Source organism: Mirounga angustirostris, unplaced genomic scaffold, assembly GCF_029215605.1.
Source record: "Mirounga angustirostris isolate CCGP_5_RB_7025 unplaced genomic scaffold, mMirAng1.0.hap1 SCAF_17, whole genome shotgun sequence".
In the NCBI taxonomy this organism is placed as follows: domain Eukaryota; kingdom Metazoa; phylum Chordata; class Mammalia; order Carnivora; family Phocidae; genus Mirounga; species Mirounga angustirostris.
In genome coordinates, this window is record NW_026991725.1 from 35,510,533 (window position 1) to 35,532,529 (window position 21,997).

Here is a 21,997-nt window from a genome sequence, read left to right on the forward strand (position 1 = left end):
CACCCCCAACCCCCACCTGCACCTACGCTACTGAAGCACATGAGCTCTGCTCGCAAAGCACTGACCAGATGGCAGAATCATGTCAAATAAATAAAATGGGTATTATTCGAAGCCACTGAGTTTTTAGTAAATCTGTCCTACTAAAAACTATGCATAACAATACATTATTAGAGCAGAAATGCGCATCCTAGTGTAACTAGGTCCTGGATGCATGTCAGTTCTTCATTAATTTGCTAAAATTCCAGGATGTTAGTTTAAGTAAATATAGTTATCAACTATACACATTTAAATAGGTAATAGACAACAATGCATATTTTATATAGTGTAAACATCTACCATATTTGGATATTCTAGAAATGCTCTGGATCTGGAGTCACAGATCTACAATCAAGCCACTGCTCTCTGGCTAACACTCTTTGAAACATCACATGCCATGGACAACTGTTAGGATCAGATAAAACAACTGATATAAGGTTATTTGATATGCTGTAAAACATTAAACAAATATAAGGTATTTTGCAGTGGCTCACAATCAATTCAGTCGTGGATTGATAGTTGGGTACAAAGAAAACACAGGTGTTGATTATAGTTTAAAGAACACCGAATTTAACCCACCGTCACCTTTATTATCAAACTCTCGTAATATGTTCAGACAATATACAGAGTATACTATTATAATTCCATTAATTTATGTAAAAACCCATGACTTTTAATAAATTGAACATATAATTAACTTCACATGAAAAAAGAATTGACTAGTAATTATGTAGCTAATTGGAATTAGACAAAGAATCACATTTCCTTTTATTTCATAATTTTACATAATGACTATCACAGCAGAGAGGAAAAAAGAATAATCAGTTGCCCAAATACTTCTATCAATGAGTTTCTATCATCTTTTCTTTGCTCTTTTTCCTGCTTAAAAAAAAAAAGAAATTGTGACTTGATAGCATCTGATGTAGGGGCAGACATACACTTTCCAAATTTGTTTGTTTCTGAGCTATTTTTGGCTTTCTTTCGTCATGGAGTCCAAATTAAGTGTTGGTTAATGTGGTTACATTTTACTGGAGCTACTAAAATAAGGTTACATAAAGCAGAAGATGGAAATAAAAGTTTACAACAAGCTTCATTCTGCTTTCTTTCTTTGAAGCTCAGTGGAAAGTATGAGAGCATTGCACATTCAAGGCTTTGCATATTATTAAGCTAAAAAAAAATTATAAAGAACATGACAAGCTGAAAGGAAAAAGTAGCATAAGCCAGCACAAATTCTAGCTGTTGATAATTTCCCAAAGATATTCCCCTTCATGGTCCATGGAGAAAAGCATCACAAATTCTGTCCAATACTGTGTTTCCCTAATGTCCAAAACCTGGAAAATGCAAAAGGTGAGTTTCTCTGGGTTTATGCTGCACTCGATAATCAATTTGTGGCCAGTGTTTTTCCTCACCTAATTTCCCAGTTGTTTTGGAATTCATCAAATGTGTTTGCTAGTCCTCAAAGTAGATCAAAAGCAAGTCAGTGACAAAACACAAATGGAAACATTTGGTCCCATTCAGTATGAAATTCATTTCGGAAAAACATGGTCACAAAAACTAGATGAATGAAAAAAGACACTAAGGAAAGGAACAGGCTACCATGTATATATTATTTGGAGGTATTCCTCAGTCTTGGCTTCCATGGAGAGGACCATTTCTCTTCTATCTAGCATTCTTCTGACAAATGACACAGTTTTTAAAGTTGTTTTGCTTGCTTAGATCTTATTCTGCAACTTAAAGCATCTCGGAGAGGATTTTTTCCATTTTCCATTAATTGTAAAAATGAGACTGTAATAGAGACAAGTTGAAAAAATTATTTGAATCTGAATTAGAAAAAAAATTCAGATTCATTGTTCGGTTGAGAGTATGAGAGATACTGAAAATGGTTCATTCATGGAAGTGCCTAATAACTCACCTATGCTACCCTGCATTAAGCAAGCCACCTTCTGAATATATAAATTGTATCAAAATATAAAAACTAAGTATAGACATAATCAAATATGTTTATAATTTAGACCAAAAGTCTTCTTCTCTGATGATACATGATTAGGCACGGATGCAAGAGGGTGGTGGTTACAATAAGTATTTGATGAAATACCTAAATTCTCTGCATTATTTTATTTATTTTTGCAAATGTGGGCATCACCACTAAATCATAGTTTCTCCAACTGTAACAAAGAAAGATGTGTCTCAAATGACTATATTAAAAAAAAAAACTGGGGGTGCCTGGGTGGCTCAGTTGGTTAAATGTCTGCCTTCGGCTCAGGTCATGATCCTGGGGTCTTGGGATCCAGCCCCTCCTTGGGCTCTCTGCTCAGTGGGGAGCCTGCTTCTCCTTTTGCCCCTCCTCCTGCTCATGTTCTCTCTCTCTCCTTCTCTCACTCGCTCTCTCTCAAATAAATAAGATCTTTAAAAAAAATTCAAATAGCAGTGAAATTAAGAGGGGAATACTTTACTCTTAAATTGCTCTGATATTCCATTTATAGATCCACACCCCTAATAGATTCTGAGTATAAATCTGACTTTGATCTTTAAAAAAATTCATCTAGATTTTAGATATACATTTAAGGGTGGCCTAGATCTCTCTTTGATCATAGGGTCTTAAGTTACTAAGTGCTGTACTGTAAATACAGTATATTAGGGCAGAGAGTGGATAATGAGTACTTGGCAACTAACTAGTCAAACTTCAGATATATTTATTTAATTTAATAAAACTGTTTAGTTGGAGAAAGAAAGCAACTTTTGAAGAGCAAAAACTATTTTGGTTTAACTTTTAAAAAACTTTTAAAAATTAGTTGTAGTATTTTCCTATGTGGTTTTTAGTCTTAAATATTATGATAACAGTCTTTTCCATCCCTAAGATTGTTAAAAAACAAAAACAAGCAACCAACCAATCAAACGTTTAAACAAAAAAAACTACGCACCTGTATTTTCTTCTAATCCTTTAGTATTTTTGTTTTCTACCATTTAAATCATTATTTCACCTGGAACTTAACTTTATGTAAGTTTTATTCATATTTTAACCAGTTTTCCCTAACTCTATAATCAAATAAAATGCTATTTCCGCAGTGCTTTTGAAATGCCACTTTTACTAGAAACTGTTTCCCTGCATCTAATCCCTCTCTGACTTCACCCATCTTTACAGACCATTTCATACTCCGGCCACTGCTGGAGTGGACTCAGATCTGAGGGCAACTTGCCTCCTCTGAAAACGGAAATCTCTCCTTTCCAGCGCAAGGGACTTCCTCCGCCGCAGTGGCAGAGGATGCTTGGTGAAACCACTCCACCACTATGACACATACACCAATCCGGAAGTACAAGCGAATAGTACTCTTGACCAAGGACAACCTCTGACCAGTGTGTGGGACAGGAGACCGGATGGATACACTGCTCTTCTGTCATCTTCAGTGACGAAAATGTATTGTACAGAGCTCCTCAGAATGACCCAGTGTGCCCAAGTCCCAGTTGCCCACTTACTAGCCAAATAATGCATCCCTTACATTGGCTTAGCCTCTTTCCTTGTTCCAGTCTTCCAAGTTCCCAGCGCCTATCCCTACGCTATCTGGATGCAAATGTTTCTCTTAGACTGATTTTAAAGCAGACTCAAGCTGAGATAAATATCCTTTATTCTTGATTCTTTTTCTTGACTCGATTCTATACCATGAATCTGTCCTTTCGTGGCTTTATAAGATATTTTAATTCCTGTTAAGATAATTGTACATATGCTATTCTTTGTTTGAAAATTACCCTTGGTTGCTCTAGTGGACTTATCTTTTCCAGATTAATTTTGAACCATTTAAGCAATTGCAAAGTCCTATTCATTTTTCAAATTAGAAATAAAATTTACTTCTATCCAACTTCACATTCCTTCAACTACCAGCCATATGGACTCGTGTATTTTTTCTTCTTTATGCCCCAGTATCCTCTTTTATGAGTTGAACAAAATAATTCCTTCTTCACTGAGTTGATATGAATAATAATTGGGGTATACACACACATATTAATAATTATACAGTTGCTGACACATAGTACACCCTAAACATTCCCAATGGATTATATATATTCTGACATCACTATAATATTGAATCTCCTAATCTATAAAGATAGCATATTATTTCATTACTGAAAGGAAACCTTATATTTCATAGTAAAATCTAATATTTTCACTCTTATAGGTCCTACATTTTTTCTGTAATTTTTTCTAAGAACTTTTTTGTATATTTTAATGACAATTTTAGATGAGATAATATTAATGTCATTTTCCAACTAATTACAACTAAAATGTTACGTTTATTCAACTATGCTGAATGCTTTATATATGCTATCTCAGTTATTCTTATAACAGTTGTTTGAGATGAGAACTATTAGTTCTTTTTTACAGATAAAGAAATAGACATAGAAAAGTTGAGTATTTTCTCCCAGCTAGTACAGGATTAATTCCAAATTTAGTTCAAGGCTAATCTTGATGTTTAAGAAAGCAATTAATCACTCTATATTGTTTTTATAGCAAGCCACCAACAATTTACACTTGTTACTTATAATTATTTTTGTCAGTTTGCTTGCTTTTTTTAAGACAATCATATTAATTCCGCTATTGATTTCTTGCTTCTAATATTTGTTTTAGTAACAATTTTCTGCACAAATAGAACTTTTATGAATTAAAAGCAATACAATTTTTAACTCATATTTTATGAGTTGCTAACAGAAATAAAAGACAAATGTCCTAGGGAGAGAGTTTCCCCCCCCATTTCTAAATCCAAAATCTTTTGCTATTTCTGTTTGCCAAACCCTGAACACCTAAGGGTTCCCCCATCTTTTCTTAAAAAATAAGATACCACCACCACCATGTAATTGTCCCAACCTCATCCTGTAGACATTTTCTGGTGCTTGGCTTGGAAAGGCAAACTCTAAGACACTCAGGGGCATATGGCAGGGAAAGGTGTTTGGGATCAGGTTAACCACCTTTCCCACCCAGGACACCACATTTGGCTCACAGCTCCCCTCCAGATGCCTCACACAAACCAAAGGACAAGTCTGGAGTCCAAGTTCTGAGAGAGCAGTTTAATTTCCAACGGGCACATGACTAAGAGGTAATTTAAATTTTCCAGTAAGTCCTTAACCTTCTTTTCCCTTCAAATTGATAGACTGCAATATCAAAATCAAGGCCCTGCACGGTGGTAGCTCCTTCCCAATGAAACTTGGTTATTCACAAGACCCAAGGCACTGAGCCAACAGACTGAGTCTCAGTCTCCACTTTCCCTCCTATGAGCCAGGGAGAGCAAAGAACAGTACCCATGTGTAAAGAAGGAGCAGAGTGACCCTCAGAGGCAAACCAGATGAAAGAAATAACATGAGCAAGAGAAGATTCCAACAAGTCATCAAAGTCACTCCATGGTTGTTCTAGTGAATGGTTTCCCCAGGTGATTAATTTGTGTCCATTCATTAGATTCAGACACCAGAATCTGTGTTACTCATTTGCTCCGCATTCTAGCATATTTCCTTGAAGCTCTTTCTCATACCGTTCTTATAAAGTGTTTCTACAACATCGAGAAGGTTAAATGAGTTTATGTAGGGTTTTTGAAAGAAAGAAAAAAAAAATAGTTGTTTTTCTCTCATTAAACTTTGTTGAGAGACACAGGGCAAGAATGATATCATGGTAACCTCTCCCCACTTAAAAAAAAAAAATGCCCACTACATTGTAAGCACCTATTTAGTGATAGGATTAGGACGTGTGTCTGTATTATTCCAATATTTATGACAATCCACTAACCCGATTAAGACAAAAACAAAACCCCAAATTCCATCTTACAGATATGTAAATGGAGAAAATGGAAACACAGCACTACATACCTCCTATAGACATAAATGATGTCTATAAATATATACCAAAGAGTCTGCTGGTAAAGGAAAACAATACCATAATAGCCAGTCTATTATTTATTAATCTTGCAATAATATATAAAATGTCAACACTGGCCCAGATGTCTACAATGTGTGAAACAATAGGACAATTTCCAGTAGGTACAACAAAAAAGTAATAAAAGGACTCACCTCTTCAACTGAAAGTTCTAAGAATAGGAACTGCCCTTGTTTTAGTAAAAGTAGATTATCTGACCACTAAATTAAGTCAAATACTCATTCTTTCTCTCTCAGATACAGCAGTCAGAGCTCTTTTTGGAAAAGATCATGATACTCTGAGAGATCGGAAAAGACAGAACGATAGTTTTGGCAAAAAGCACGAAGACAGAGGGGAGAACGAGGAGGTCCAGGGAGCAGGAAGGCAAGGTGAAGGGTTTAAGAGACGTGTGCATCCAGGTGAGCAATGAAACACACACAGCCATGCGATTTTTATAAGGGAAACGACTTTTCAAAGAAATAAAATATAGAAGTAGCTAGTCTTGGGTTAAGGAGTAACAGAAGGCCAAAATTAAATAGCATTTTATTAGCTTTTTAAGTGGAGTGACTCAAACATGACTTGTTTGAAAAACATAAGACATGCAATTAACCTGACTTCTGAGCCTGACGTTTAAAGGGCCACTGATCTTAGGAGGGATCGTTCCCTGTGGGTTTCTGGAATAGATCCGCAATTGTTGGTGTGAGCACACACACAGGCTCCCGTGCGGTATGCATATTCACACACATGCTTAGACACACACCTAGAATATTGAATTGACCTGCTCTCGACGACGGACTACTGATGAGAGCCCCCCCGCCCCCCAGGGCAAGCGGATGGAGGTGCGTTCGCCCCAAGCGCGAGGGCGCCGGGGGGGGGGATGAGAGACGCGGAGTGTCTGCCCCGCCCCCCGGCCCCTCCCGCAGGCCCCGCCCCCCCGGCCCCTCCCGCAGGCCCCTCCCCCAGGCCCCTCCGCTGCGGTTTCGGCCTCCCTGGGCCTTCCCCGCAGAGCCACAGTTACCTGCGGAAACGGCCCGGCTCCGCCTGGAGCACCAGGCCGTCTCCCCGGGTCCCTACGTAGCCGAGTGGAGCCGGAGGGTTGATCCCTTAGCCCCCATACACAGCCTTCCTTTCACCACCTTCCGTTTATACAAAGACTGGCTTATCCCAATTTTTTTTTTTTTCTGTTGCCTTTTGCAATGAAAAGCTCTCCACGCGCAGCCTAATAAAGTTCTACGCCTACCCTCCCCCCACCCCCCAAATCCCTGCCAAAAAAAAGAAAGGGAGACTTAAACCTGGAACTCATTTAGCTAAAGGGACTTTAGTTAACAAGAAAGTTACCCATCATGGACTGCAGGTAACACCTCCCGTGATCCTAAATCCATTACCTGGAGACTTACCCAGGCTGAGTTTGATTTTATGAACTGTGAGGTTGCAATGTTGAAAGTCTGCAAATTGGACATAAATTGGACGCAAAAGACTGGGGGAGCCGAGTGATTTTCTCTCTAACGGTGCAGCAGGCTCTGGCTCTTACCAGAGATCCCCGTGACCTGGAGCAGAGCCGGGGAGGAGTGCCTGCGTCTGCACGTGGCTCCATCCGGGACTTCCCGCCCCCCAAGGAGGCTTGACTCGGCCTCACGCGGCTCTGCCTGGAACAACCTGTGAATCAATCCCGCTGATGGAGGAATGCGCATGCGTGCTCGCTCACACGCACGCACACATGCGCACACGCACGGCCCGAGCTGAGGAACAGAGAAGGGAGTTTTCTCTCACTCCTGGTCCCTACTGTCAACAGTGTATGTCCCCTGGTGGTTTGGGCAGGGCCAGGTTTCATCCGCCCGCTCGCTGGTCATTTCTCACAACTGCATTTTCTCACAATTGCATTTTCGAGAGGACAGCTGATGCCAGGAGGTACGCAGTCATGGCCGGCTTCTGAGCTTTAAGGAACACTAAGACTACTCTCGGCTTAGCAATACCTTCTGCTTTCCATTTAATTGAGCCTTTATTTATTTTTTACTTTGTTCACCTATTTATTCATTTAACTTTTACTTTACGGTAGGAGCTAAGGATGATCCAGAGGTGAAAGTCGGGGAAGGCACACACGTGTCCTAACTGAAGGAGAGGTGTAACCAATTCCATAATAGAGATGAAACGGGAAGATGCAGAATTGGTGGGCGGGGGGAGGTGAAATGCAGCTGGGAATTGGGGGGGAAAAGGATGAAACAGTCTGGACTTCAAATACTGGAATCGTGATTCTGCAAAAGGAGAGTGGCGTTGGCCTGGGGTGGAGAGTAGAGTAAGTACTTAGGCAGAAAGAAGGATTTTAGGGAGAGGGCAGGAGAAAAGTTCATGGGATGGCCATTGGAGTGACACGGCCATGGTCCCTAGGAGGAGAGGAGCAATGGGTAAGTCTGAGCGTGTCCTTAATGGCCGAACCCAAATGCCACGTGGATGGGTTTGGGCTTTATCCCATAAATAATTGTAGGAGTTTCTGGAATATTGAGGGCATGAGAAGTATACCACAAGCATGTGTATAAAACTTTGCCCAAATCAACAACAGCACACATGTCAGTGCCTCAAGTGCGTAAATCAATCACAGCTCATTCAAATGACGGCAGACTATACAATATTTTAAACAGAAGAAGTAGATCAAGTATTCTTTAAAATAAGTGTAAAAAGTTTAAAAAGTTGTGTACAGTCTACTAGTATTAACATTCAAAAGTGAAAAGGAAACATGAAGAATTTTTTTATGGATTCCCACGTCTCAGCTCCCTGATGGTAAGTACGTGTGAGAAAGTAGAAGGGAACATGGATATATCTATAATGTTTTATTTTTTCAATAGAAAAAGCATAAAATTGGCATTTCAAGCAAATATGGCAAGATAGTCACAACTCTTTTATGTGGGCTCTAGGGACTTGGATGTCAGTGTTTTCTGAATTTTCCATAGGACTTAAATATTTTGTAATTTCTCAAGGGCAAATTCCTATATCTCTTTTCCTACACACACTCATTCAATGCTTCAGCTCCATCTAAAGCTTCCTCAAGGGAGCCTGTGTGGCTCAGTCAGTTAAGTGTCTGCCTTTGGCTCAGGTCATGATCCCAGGGTCCCGGGATTGAGCCCCACGTTGGGCTCCCTGCTCTGCAGGGAGCCTGCTTCTCCCTCTGCTCCTCCCCCACTCGTTCTCTCAGTCTCTCTCTCTCTCAAATAAATAAGTAAAATCTTTTAAAAAAAAATAAAGCTTCCTCAAATATTTCAGAGAGTCTCAGGGAGCATCTCACACGTGTCATAAATAAACATGGCCAGTCACCATGGGGTGTCCCTTGTGTAGCACTGGCCTTCCAGGAGGGACCAGGGCTGCTTCCCTGAGTCTCCCTGTGCCTTACCAAGTGCCAGTCCAGGGCACCAATGTCTCTTTCTTATCTCTGACAGCACTTCTTTATTTTTATTTTATTTTGGGGCGGGGGGAGTAGGTAGGATGGGCAGAGGGAGAGGGAGAGAATCTTAAGGAGGCTCCATGCCCAGCACAGAGCTCAACGCAGAGTTTGGTCTCACAACCCTGAGACCATGACCGGAGCTGAAACCAAGGGTCAGACAGACGCTTTGCCAGCTAAGCCACCCAGGTGCCCCTGACAGCACTTCATTAGAGGAAAGCTATCCTACAGGGCTTGCCAGCTCTACAGGTGTTACCACCCATACATTGAAACACGTTTTTTAAAAAGATTTATTTATTCATTTTAGAGGGAGAGGGAGAGAGCGCTGGGGGGGGGGGGGGGGCAGAGGAAGAGAAACCCGAGCAGACTCTGTGCTGAGTGCGGAGCCGTGTGGGACTCGATCTCACGACCCTGAGATCATGACCTGAGCTGAAATCAAGAGTCCAACGCTCAACGGACTGAGCCACCCAGGCGCCCCTGAAACACATTTTCGTTCCAAAAGCCCACCAGGGACCGCAGAGAAATGAAAGCAAGTAACCTTTAGCCTTTTGTGTTACCCACAGTTCACAGGATACCAAGTAGTGATTATTTTGCTCTTAGGGTATAAAGAATTTTTAGTAAAACAGACCTTCTAGCTTTCGCTCCACAGTGTTCCTCTGGATGAAGATTCTAAATCCAGTAGACTAATCACAGGCTCCTGGCTGAACTCAGAATCATCTGTCATCTCTGACAACTCAGGTTTTATTACTTGATCAAGCTTTACTTTTTAATTCTTTATTTCCCGCAAGATGAGTTTCTCCCAAAGGCTCCCCGAGCCCACCTACAGATAAATGTCTTGTCATAACTGCCCATCAGTTTAAACAACATGCCCAGACATAGTGTAGGCTCAAGTTGGGTTCTCCACTACACCAGGAAGTTTATTCTGGCAGAAGAATGTGGGACAGGCTGGAAACAGGAAGAAGCTGGAGTCAGGGAGACCAGGGAAGAAGGAAGCTACTGCAAATACACAGGCACACTTTTATTTTCACATTTAATCATTTACAGGCAGTCTTCTCTTATGATGTATTGTGGGTGCACTACAGCACATATATTCTGTAGGTACACCCTGCAATGGGGTTTCCTCTACTTCTTCAAGCCTCAAAAGCAATATATTGAAAAACTGAGCCTTTGTATGAGTATCTCATGAGGTTCCCTGACGCTCCCTAATCTGCAGAGAGGGCCCTGAGATAGAACTCTCAGGAAGATAACAGAGGGATGAGGAAGAAGGATGAAAGAGATAATTACAAACATTCCATGGGTATTATCTTTAAATATGCCTCTACATATTTAGCACACTTAACTCTTTATTCTACCTGGAACAGCTACTTATAAAACCAGCTATGTGAAAGCAACCAACCAAATAAACAAACAAAACCAGCCATGGGCCATACTGAGAATCACTGATCGGGCCACCTTCTCTTAACATTTACTAAAATGTTGCATTCTAAAAGCAAATGCCGACAGATCTCATGGATGGAGCCTTGTTGACCTCAACTGGTCATAAGCATGGTACCAAGGAGAATGAAAACAAGATAAGAAATAAGCAACCTTTCAATATTGCCTTGAAGTAGATAAATAGCTTCATCTGATTTGTTCCCATTATTACAAAAGCCAATGTTTTAGGTGAACACTATTTTTTCCCCAGTATCATTTGCAGATGTGTTAGGTTTCTATCATTCTGGATGCTCACACTATTTGCCTGCAAATTTTGATAGCCTGAATATATAACAGGAGGAAAACTACAGCCACTGAATAGAATACAGCGGAGCATACATTGGAAAATACTGTTTTCATATACTCATAGTACAACCAATACAGATGGATTGACAGGAGCACATGGTTGGTTACAGTCTTAAGCATATTTATGGGGACTGCACAAGCCCAATAACTGTGCCCTAATTCAGCTAATTGCTACAGAGCAGACTATGAGAGATCTTCTCTAACATTTTCAATTACTGTCATTACTACTGCAATAAACCAACAAAACAACATTTCAAAATGGTTCCTCTATGTCACTTGCCATAATGGTATTTTAGGGATGGCCCAGGTTTCTAATAAGCCCCGTTTTCTTTTTAAACCATTAGGGAACTGGAAGAACTTCATCCACATGGGATGAGAACAACCTTCCTTCACTTCTCCCTTTGATTTTGGCATAACCAAGTCAATCAATAAAGCTGAATTATTGTTGACCTCTTCATTGTAAGGCAAGAGAAACCAACTTGGACAACAGTATTATTTATTAGAATCTCTTTGTGTCCCAAGTGCAGTTGAAAATGCTAACTACATGTGATTCTACAGTTAACTTACCTCTCTCCTTTACAAAATAAAATAGTGTTCTATTCTTACATAAGGAAATTTTAAGGAGTTCACTGTTGTGGGAGGTCAACTTCATAAATAATTTAATTAAGCTTCTTAAGAAGAACTGGATAATTGTCTAAGCAATTGCCAGCTAAAATAATGATAAAAGTGAAATTGAGTCTTCTGCTGCAGGGTGTAAGCTGAGTAGCAGTGGTAGCTGGGGAAGGCAGTTCCTTCTGCTATTTATTTATTATATTTACTGGACTCTCTCATTGCAGGAAAAGCCTGAAGGCACAGTTAGGAATGGCTAAATGTGGTGGCGCAGGAGGTACTTTTTTATCTATCTATTTATTTTTCTTTCTGTATCTTGCAAGGACATGTAAATACGGGAAAAACTATCAGTCAGCAGTCGTTTTGTTGCTCAAGCTGCTTTATGGGCTGTTGTTGGGTATAGCTGTGGGTTTTTCGGTCCCCTAAAAACACTAGGGACCAACTTCTATGAACATAAAGGGATGTTATTGGGCTTTTACTGTCACTGTACAAACTGTGCTTTCTGGCTGCATCAAGAGCCGAGAACTTAAAAAAGTAGAACATGAATATAGGTAAAAAAAGAAAAATAAATAAACTATTCTCCTGACTCCATCCTCTGCTTTCCACCCATATATTTTGATCACTGCAGTTGACATGAAACTGCCGTATAATTTTTGCACGTTACAGCTGTAGAACAGAGAACGTGAAGTGGTAATACTCCACTGAAATAGGATGGTAGTGACAAGGCTCTGATGCCCTCATGAGTGGGACACAACACTACTCAGGTGACGAAAAGCCTTCTCGGAGGTGAGATAATTTCACAAGCAGGATTTATGATATTCACTGGATGCTCCTAATGCAGGGACGGCTCCCTGTTGGGTCAGCAGCCAGCGTATATCCAGTCTTCAAGGGACAGGCAGTCCGGTGGTGACCCGAACCACATCCGGGTGCCTGTAGACTTTGGAAGGGATGACCATAGGAGAATCCCCAGGAGCACAGTCCTGAGTGTTGGGAATTTACTAGAAAAAGAAGTCATAAGGTCATAAAGTCATAAAATCATAAGGGCTGCCAGAGCACCAAAGTAGTGAAGGTGTAGTTTATTATTCTGATGGCCACCAAACTCTGGAACATTCTCGGATATCTGTGATGACATAAACACAAGCCCCCAAATCTAAGATATCTCATCTCATTCTTCATTATGATTTTCTACTGCCCGGCCTGATTCTCATTTCCACAAAGAGAGTCACTAAATGTTATTAGCACTCCCACTAGAGCATTTATCAAATTTTTTTCTGATTAAAGAGGAGTTACATGATTGAAATAGAATTTGAGGGACAACTGCCTAAACTGTTTTCAAAGGTCAATGCTAACAGGAGTTGGAAACATGCCTATGCAAACGAGTGTCAATGTGATTCTCACTGTTGCTTGAATATGGATCTTACTCTGTGTTCTGTTTCTCAATATCTTTTAAATTAATTCTATGTTAGAAGCATCTTTTTATAAAAGATAGTTTTCTATAACGTGGATTTTAGTATGAATATTATGTAATTTAGTTAACCAGCTATACTTTTTTGATATTTCAAAATTTTGTTTAGCATGATTTGTAGCTTTTCTGAACATGCCCGTATGCAGAACTGCTGTTACTTTCTCGGGAAAAAATATAATCTAGAATGTGGATTAGAGAATCAAGTGAATATCTGTAAGACCTTTGATGAATACTGCAAAATTGTACTCTAGAACTATTTTACCCATTTTACCACACAAGCAGCTCACCTTCTTTTTAAGATGTTGGTATTATTTTATTTTATCTTCTTTAAGCACCATGGGCACAGTAAACTCTAAAATGCTTTGTAAGGCATCAATACGTGAAAAGAAACCTGTATCTGTCATCAGTTTTATTGTGGCTGGTCCTCACCTGATCTGTAGGAATAGCACCATTGCACAGTCCCCAAGGATTAGGACTAGCCAGTTACCCTTACTGTTCCCCCCCTCTCCAATTTCTAAAACTGAGACACAGCTTAGCCGAATTTATTCTCATTGCAGCAGACACAAATGGGCTCACATTAACATGGTGTAAAACATCACTGCAAAAAGAGTATGCTTGTTGTAGGCAGAACGTGTGACAAAAATGAGGAGATGTCTTTTGGAAAAAAATTTGGAAGATCCTAGACACAAGATAGGGTACAATCTGTGAATAGCTCTGTGTCTGAGGTGGGACTGACATTTGGGATTCTCAGAATCGAGGGGAACTTCCTTCCTGTTCTGGGAAAGAATAAGGAACTCTTCTCTGTTGATAAACTGTTATTTACTCATTGTACATTGTGTACTGCCATTTTTGTCACATGTAGATTAAATTTGTGTAATTTATGAATAGAACGTTAAAACAGTAACAATAGTGAGAACACTGGCAAAGTCTAAATTCTGGTTACTGCAGATAACCAAAACCAAAGCTTCTTATCAGAGACCATTTGAAATTAACCTGGTGGAATACAGAACAGGTCTAGGCATCTTCAGTCAAATAATTAGAAGCCCTGGTATAGACGTGATGATACATGAAGGAAAATGTCCAGCCTTTGGAGGTTGACAGACCTGGGTTTAAATGGCTGCTATGTGAGACTGCATGCATTTCTTCTCTCTCTCTCTCTCTTTTTTTTTTTTTTTTTGGTCTTATCTTTTTTCTTTAATTGACAAGGATTTGGTGGGATAAAATGTATAATGAGCTGAATGTAGAATAAAATATTCAATAAATGGTAATTATTAGGATTAAGTGTAAAATGCATAGAAATATTAAATATGGATGGATTATCTGAGCTTCTTCCTGCCTTTTGGCAAATCCCAAGTTTTGAGAGTGTGCCTGAAGTCATCATAAAGCCCACTAAATAATTAATTCATTAACTTTGGTCCAAATCTCCAATAATTATTCGAGATGAACTGCACTGGGCTAGACCCTAGGGTTATGGAGATAAATAACTCATAATCTTACTCTGTGCAAAGAGGGTGCATCTAATAACTGTCCAAAGATAGAGAATAATTCTTATCTCTACTTGTTCATATACCATTCTCAAATTAATATCAGTTACTGCTCCCCAGTCTCCTGCTTTCTAAACTAAATACACCGAATCATACGTCTTTCTGTACATAAAAACTACCCAATTTCTTACCTTATTTTTCTGGACTTTTCCTGCCTTTGCAAACATTGCTATGACTTTTATTTTGAAGACTACTATGGGGGGCGCCTGGGTGGCTCAGTCGTTAAGCATCTGCCTTCCGCTCAGGTCATGATCCCAGGGTCCTGGGATCGAGCCCGGCATCGGGCTCTCTGCTCCACGGGAGGCCTGCTTCTCCCTCTCCCACTTCCCCTGCTTGTGTTGTCTCTCTCTGTCAAATAAATAAAATCTTAGAAAAAAAAAAAAAAGACTACTATGTATGAGGACATGACCCGTTCCTTAATTAAGAATTATGAAGGAATTCCTAATTATCCAGGAATGAATTATTGGAATTAAAAATTATCCATGAGGACTCTGCTTTTAAATTTATATTAACATTTTCATTCGTTCAACTAATTATGCACTTTGTGGAAACGGGCTATTTACATAAGGTTAGGCTAGCAAGCAGAAAAATTTTCAAAAGCCAAAATAAGTATCTCTTGCCCTAGGGTAGGTGTGAAGGGGCAAGATTTGCAAAGGACTGCTTTTCTTCAGGTTAGTGGTTTGGAATAATCAGTCTCAGAAGTGATATAAATAAGTCCTTCTATGAAAATAAGGAGAGGAGAGCCAAGCACGAAGGCAGATGAGAAAGGTGACTGTGCCTCATTAAACGTCATTACATGAATCATGAAATTAACTTAAGAACTGAGAAATTCTACATATCACATCACTGCCATTATATTAAAAGAAAACCCTCCAAAGACCAAATGGGCACAATTTGAGGATTATTCTCTCTCTAGAGTTATCCATGGCATCTGTGTCCCCTTCTCTTTTTTTTACCCATTAATGCAAATAACTGATGGGCGACTATATGAAATGTGAAGTGTGGAACTGGGTAGAGACCATCACTCTCCTTGGAACATGAATGAGGGCAAACAAAGTGCAGTGAATAGTAACAAAAGCAAGACATTCCTACTGCCTATTCTATGATGGAAGGTACCTCCCATAACAGAAAGAACTTGGACATTTTATTTCTCTTCTCATGAGAGGGATCAAGGTGGGTAGACTTCTTCCCTTTCCTCTCAAATACTAGCTCGGTTCTCTGAATAGTAGAGCGTTCTTTGCAGATTAATTTATTTTGTAGATTTAAAAATCCAGTTCGTTTTCTTTTTGCAGTGTTTATTTAGGAGAGATCTAATAGAGAATGGAAAGAAAAAGAAGAAAAAAAGCACACATGTGGGTGAGTAACAGAATTAACACACTGGATCCTTTGATAGGTGGGAGTGAGGTTTGTTCAGGTCTGGGTCCCCTAGAATTTTGAAAAGAAGAAGAAAACGCGAAGGCATTTCCTTTTCACTTTTGGGAGCAGACTAATTTGGGGTTTGTAATTAATTTAGGACCATTAACATTATATGGAGGTGGGGGGGACAAATTACCCCACAGCATCTCAATCCTCCTGTGGAAGCATATTCAAAATACATGCTGTCCCTTGGTGCTGTACCATGAAATACATTTCTAAGAAACCCTTGGCACCTCTTCCCTGAATTTCCAACATCGTCTGCTAAAGAAACTTTTCAATGAAACCACACAGGTACCGCCTCAGAAAAAAAAAAAAAAAAAAAAAAAAAATCATGGCACTGGAGAGCATTTTCCAGCCAGTTAGCTGGATGTATTCACATTTTTCATATTAGCCAAGAGATGTTTGGGATAGCATCCATAGCATAGGGATTTCTTACAGAAATTTAGACGTATTTTTCTAATGAGATGGTATCCTGATCTCTATCTTTGTCTCTCTCTGCAGGTCTCTACATATTTATTTTTGTCTCTCTATCTGTCCCTCCCTCATTTTCAATCAGTGTCTCCTGCATAATTTGGAAGGGAGACATTCCTATAAACCAAGCAATAGGCTCACCCACATTTCAGGGTCTTAAAGCATTCATCTTAATGTTGCCTTATGGTTATCATTCAAATAAATTATTTAACAACACTGAGTCTATTGTTATTTATTTTTTTACGTGAATATGAATTAGGAAAACATAATATTTACAATAGAGGAAAGTATGCAGGGAGAGGGTATAAGGCATGTCTTAAAGAATGTATTTTCCTTCTCCTGAAGGAAAAACATGCAGATGTTCCTTTAGCAAGAAAGAGTTGTTTCTCAGGTATATTTAGTTCAGTCAGCCAGGGGAAAAAGCAACACAGAACAAAAATCACAAGCGTTCAAGTCATTGTATTTTAAAATTATAAATCATGTACCATGTATAAAAACGAGTCATGGAAGAAATAATACCGGTAGCCCTATATCATAATCTCATCTTGTATTCTGTCAGTCCTGTCCTGAGACCCAGAACACTGAGACCCCTGCCCTGGTCCCTGAGCTTCAGGATCCCCACACTTTAGAATGGTTTATAAGGTCATCCAGGTGTGATACCACAGACGGGGTAATACCTGAGACCCAGTCCCTGTTTACTTCCTCTGAGGCATTTTTTTGGTCCTTTATTCAAATGTGGGGCTGAACAGATACTCTTCTGAAGTCATCCTGGGCGTAGAGTGTGGGGAACACTGATTCCAGAAAAATAGCCTGCCAAGTGGATCTTGTGCATCTGGCTTGCTATCTTTCTTTCACTTCTGTGTCTATTATCATTCTCAATAACGTTGATGTCCATATAAAAGGATCCTCCAACAGCCTCTCAGTGTTTTCTCTTCTTTAGATACTACAGTGTTTCTTCACTCATCTGACTTACACAGTCGGTCCTTCACTTATATGGCATACCCAAGACTCGATCCCCATCCGTAACCATACCAATTCTAAAATCTTAATTTCAAATGTCACTGTCTTTGATCATGTATCAACTACTAACCCTCCAGTTCACTTACGCTGGTTCTCCCAATTAACTCACCCATCAGTACTTCCAACCCGTCTATAGCACTATGTTTTCATTATTCATCAAAAGCTCTTTACATCCAAGTGTTCAGTTCTCTTCTTAAGCAATCTATGTCCCATGGTCTAGTACTATAACCGATCCCTTGCACGTGTCCTTAAATATGCCCAGCAATACCTAACTCTAGTTACCCATTAACCGCTTACTCAATGCCTGGCTCTTAGGATCTGCACAATCCTTGAAGTAAGAAAGGTGAAAAATTCACGATCACAAATAAACCCCCAAATTTCTGGACTATTTTAGCATTTTAACATAGTCATTTATCCCTGTTAAAGATGATATTCCCCCACTGTCTTTTTCCTGAAATCTTCAACACCTTCACTCCTCATTCTCAGTTGAAGACTTGATTCATACTTCATAAAGAAAATAGATCCAATAAGAATCCTTATCTGACTGCAACCATATCTACCAACCCACCTGCATATGCACCATATATTGAAACTGCCCCTGCTCTTATTCACGGCCATGTGTATACTCTGGATCTATTCCCCTCTACCCTCTTAAGACTCTACTCCTGGAATTTCCTCCTTTCTATCCTGCTTCACCTACTTCTATTGTTCTAATGGTTCATTCCCATTAGTACTCAAATGTACCTTAATATCACCCAGCTTTAAAAGGATTTCCCTAGACCTCATGTCCATCTTCAGTTACTGTTCCATTTTCCATCTCCTTTGCTGGTAACATGCTATTTCATCAAAGAGTTGTTTATAGTCTGTATTCCTAATTCCTTAGCCACCATTCTGTCCTTAGATCATTCCACTTGGACCTTCATCCCCATCACTCCATAGATATTTCTCACACTGTTACTAACAACATTAACCTCGTGAAAGATGATACTCCTGATGCTCATTTTAAACCACAATTTAGCATCAGTAGACACAGGAGAACCAATCCTTCCCTCTTGAAACCCTTTGTTTTCTAGATTTTTTTCCCCAACACTAATTCCCATCTGGCTTTATTTTCTACTTTTTCTTATCTTATCACCCTTCCTGAAGTGTTCCTTCTCCCTTACTGGACCTCAAAACATTGGAATGCCCTAGAGCCCCATCCTCAACCTTCCTGTCTTTTCCAGTTCTACCTAATTCTCAGATTTCATTTGTTCTCATGGTTTAAAATACTATATGTACCCTAAAGAGTCTTCAATTTTCATCTCCAGACCAGTCTTCTGAGCTCAGGAATTACATGTCTGACTGCCTATCTGGGAGCTCCATTTAGGATACTGAATTGCCATCACAATAGAACATGGCCAAAAAACAGAAGTCTTGATTTCCCCCCCAAACTTATTCCAAAACTCTAATGCACTCCCATCAGTTGATTATAGACCAATGGAGAATAACAAAGTGATCCACCATCTCAGACAATTGTCCGGAGGTTAATGCAGGCTGTCTCTACATTATAGGGCAGACTGTGCCAGGTCAGGGAGTGAGGCAGTCTGGTTAAGTTAAACCAAGGTACTTGGATTTTTTTTTTTCACTCACTGCGGAGCAATGGTGATAGTGCATATCAGCAGAGGACCCCAGTGACTTTGGGGTCTTTGAAAAGCAACTGGGTCCTATGAAAGACTCCTCTGTCCCTCCTTTCCCGAGTGTCAATCTTTAATTTAGAAGAAAAGAAAATTACAGCTCTCTTATTTGGCTATATTAAAATTTATGGGGCAGGGTGGTTTCCAGGCTGCTGCTCCTGCCGGGCACTGCTCTGATGATGTATGACGGGACATGTCACCAGTGTAGCCAGGCTCTGATGATCCATTGCCGCAACAAGTCATTTGTCATACGTCACTGCCTCCAAAGCTCCCCCCATCCAGGCCTCTCCTGTACTCTCCAGCAGGGAGTCCTGGCTCCAAACAAACTCCATGTTCCCACTGCACTCCCACGACCACCACACTCACCACGCATTTCTCCTCTTAGTGGAAGAGAAGAAAAATAGTTTTTAGGAGCAAAGTCTATTGGGCGATCTTAAGACTTCTAAAGGTAAAGGGTTCATATACTCCGATGCCATAAGCTACTAGCAGATGATGATTATAGGAAGGTGCTTTATGCTCTCGGGATGCCACGCTAATGAAAAACACTAGTAAATAGTTATGTAGCATGTATTCATTGACAGCCATTCTCCTAAGGGTTTACAGGCACTAACTAACTTAATCCTCTCACAATCCTATAAGGGAGATGGTACTGTCAGCAGCTGAGGAAAATGGAGGCATAGCAAGATGAATTTGCCCGCTGTTGCCCCGCTAAATAAGTAGAAGAGATAGCGAAGAAACCTGGGCAGCCCAGAGCTGGAACTTTTGCCCTCAACCACTGTGTCCTGATGCATATACCTCAACATCCGATCCTAATGGTTCTTCATGTAGGCTTATATTGACCCCTGCCTTTTACGGCGGATAAACCCATGGACACAGTGCAGGCACCTTATAATTTAAGTGTCACTCTAATTTATGATAACACCATTTAACAACTGCTTGTTAGATTCTACAGTATACACTAGGTGCTCTGCTTATATTATTTAGATCTTCCAACCTTGCAAGATATTGTTCTATTTCCTTTTGTTATGTATAAATGGGTAGAGAAGTAAATAAAAAGCTTACTGAAGATGTTTTCAAAGAAGGCACTTAAAAGGGGAGTAAAGGGGGAAGACCAAATGATTAGGGACAGCTATAAATTAAAAAGTAGTGGGTGACTAGAAATAATTTCTATAGAATTGTTGAAATGACATTTGTATACATTTTAAATAAATCAACTTAATGACAAACTATTCAAATGTCACTAAAATAGAAACTATAGAGTATGTCTGCTTCTTTGTTCCAACTGAAAATTAAAGTTTATGGGGGAGGGGGAGAAATCTCTTTACAGATTCATATTCTTCACAATTCTTAGCATTTAATTAAAACAGAGTGATCCGTGAAAGAAAAAAAAATAATAATTTGGGCTTCCTTAAAATGTAAAACTTCTGCACTGTGAAATACACGGTTAAGAAAATAAAGATAAACCACAGACAAGCTTTTATTGTAAAATACACATCTGACAAAGGATGTGTACCCAAAATATATAAAGAACTTCTCGAGGCATCTGGGTGGCTCAGTCAGTTAAGCATCTGCGTTCAGCTCAGGTTATGATCCCAGGGTCCTGGGATCAAGCCCCACATCGGGCTCCCAGCTCAGCGGGGAGTCTGCTTCTCCCTCTGCCTCTGCCTCTCCCCCAGCTTGTGCTCTCTCTCTCTCAAATAAATAAAATCTTAAAAAAAAAAAAAAGAACTTCTCTTCACCTCAACAATAAGAAAACAAACAATCCAATTTAAAAATAGGCCAAAGATCCAACAGACATGTTACCAGAGAGATATAAAGACAGCAAATAACTATATGAAAATATACTCAGCATCATTTGTCATTAGAGAAATGCAAAATAAAATATCAATACAAGACCACTCCACACACGTTAGAAGAGCCTAAAATCCAAAAAACCTGATGATACCAATACTGGTGAGGAAGAAGAAGAATAGAAACTCTCAACGTTGATTGCTGGTCGGGATGCAAATGGGTGCAGCCATTTTGGAAGACGATTTGGCAGTCTCTTACAAAGCTAAACAGTCTTAACCTACAGTCCTGCAGTCATGCTCCTAGGTAATTACCCAACTGACTGAAAGCGTACAGCTACCCCCCCCCCCCCCCCCCCCCCCCCCCCCCCCCCCCCCCCCCAAAACAAGAATATGCTGTTTACAGCAGATTTCTTCATAGTTGTCAAAAAGTAGAAGCAACCCTTCAATAAATATATAGATAAACTGTGTTTTATCCATAAAGGGAATACTATTTGGTAATAAAATGGAATGGGCTATATTAAGCCACACGAAGACACAGATGATTTTTAAATGCATTTTGCTAAGTGAAATAGAGCCAGTCTGTAAAGGCTACACAGTGTATGCTTCCATTTATTGACATTCTGGAAATGATAAAACCATAGAGATTATATACAGATCGGTATTTGCCAAGAGGTATGATTGGGTGGTGAAGCAGTGAGAACTTTTTCAGGGCAGTACAACTATTTTGCACAATAGTATAATAAAAAGGCATGACACTAAGCATTTGTCAAAACTCACAGAACGTTCCAGCACAAAGAGTGATCTTTAACAAAACCAGAAGGCTACGCGACTCCAGGATGTAACCCACTTTTGTTAAAAAGGTATGAAACAA

At 39.7% G+C, this 21,997-nt stretch overlaps 1 long non-coding RNA gene across 1 annotated transcript in view; it reads right to left on the reverse strand.

Annotated features, from left to right (window-relative positions):
• The window catches only part of LOC123853823 (uncharacterized), a 92,156-nt gene extending 84,679 nt beyond the window's left edge, over positions 1-7,477 (reverse strand). Inside the window, exon 1 of the long non-coding RNA XR_006793213.3 lies at positions 7,327-7,477. This is a non-coding gene — a long non-coding RNA (uncharacterized LOC123853823). The remainder of the gene's footprint in view (positions 1-7,326) is intronic.
• Between the last annotated feature and the right edge of the window lie 14,520 nt (positions 7,478-21,997).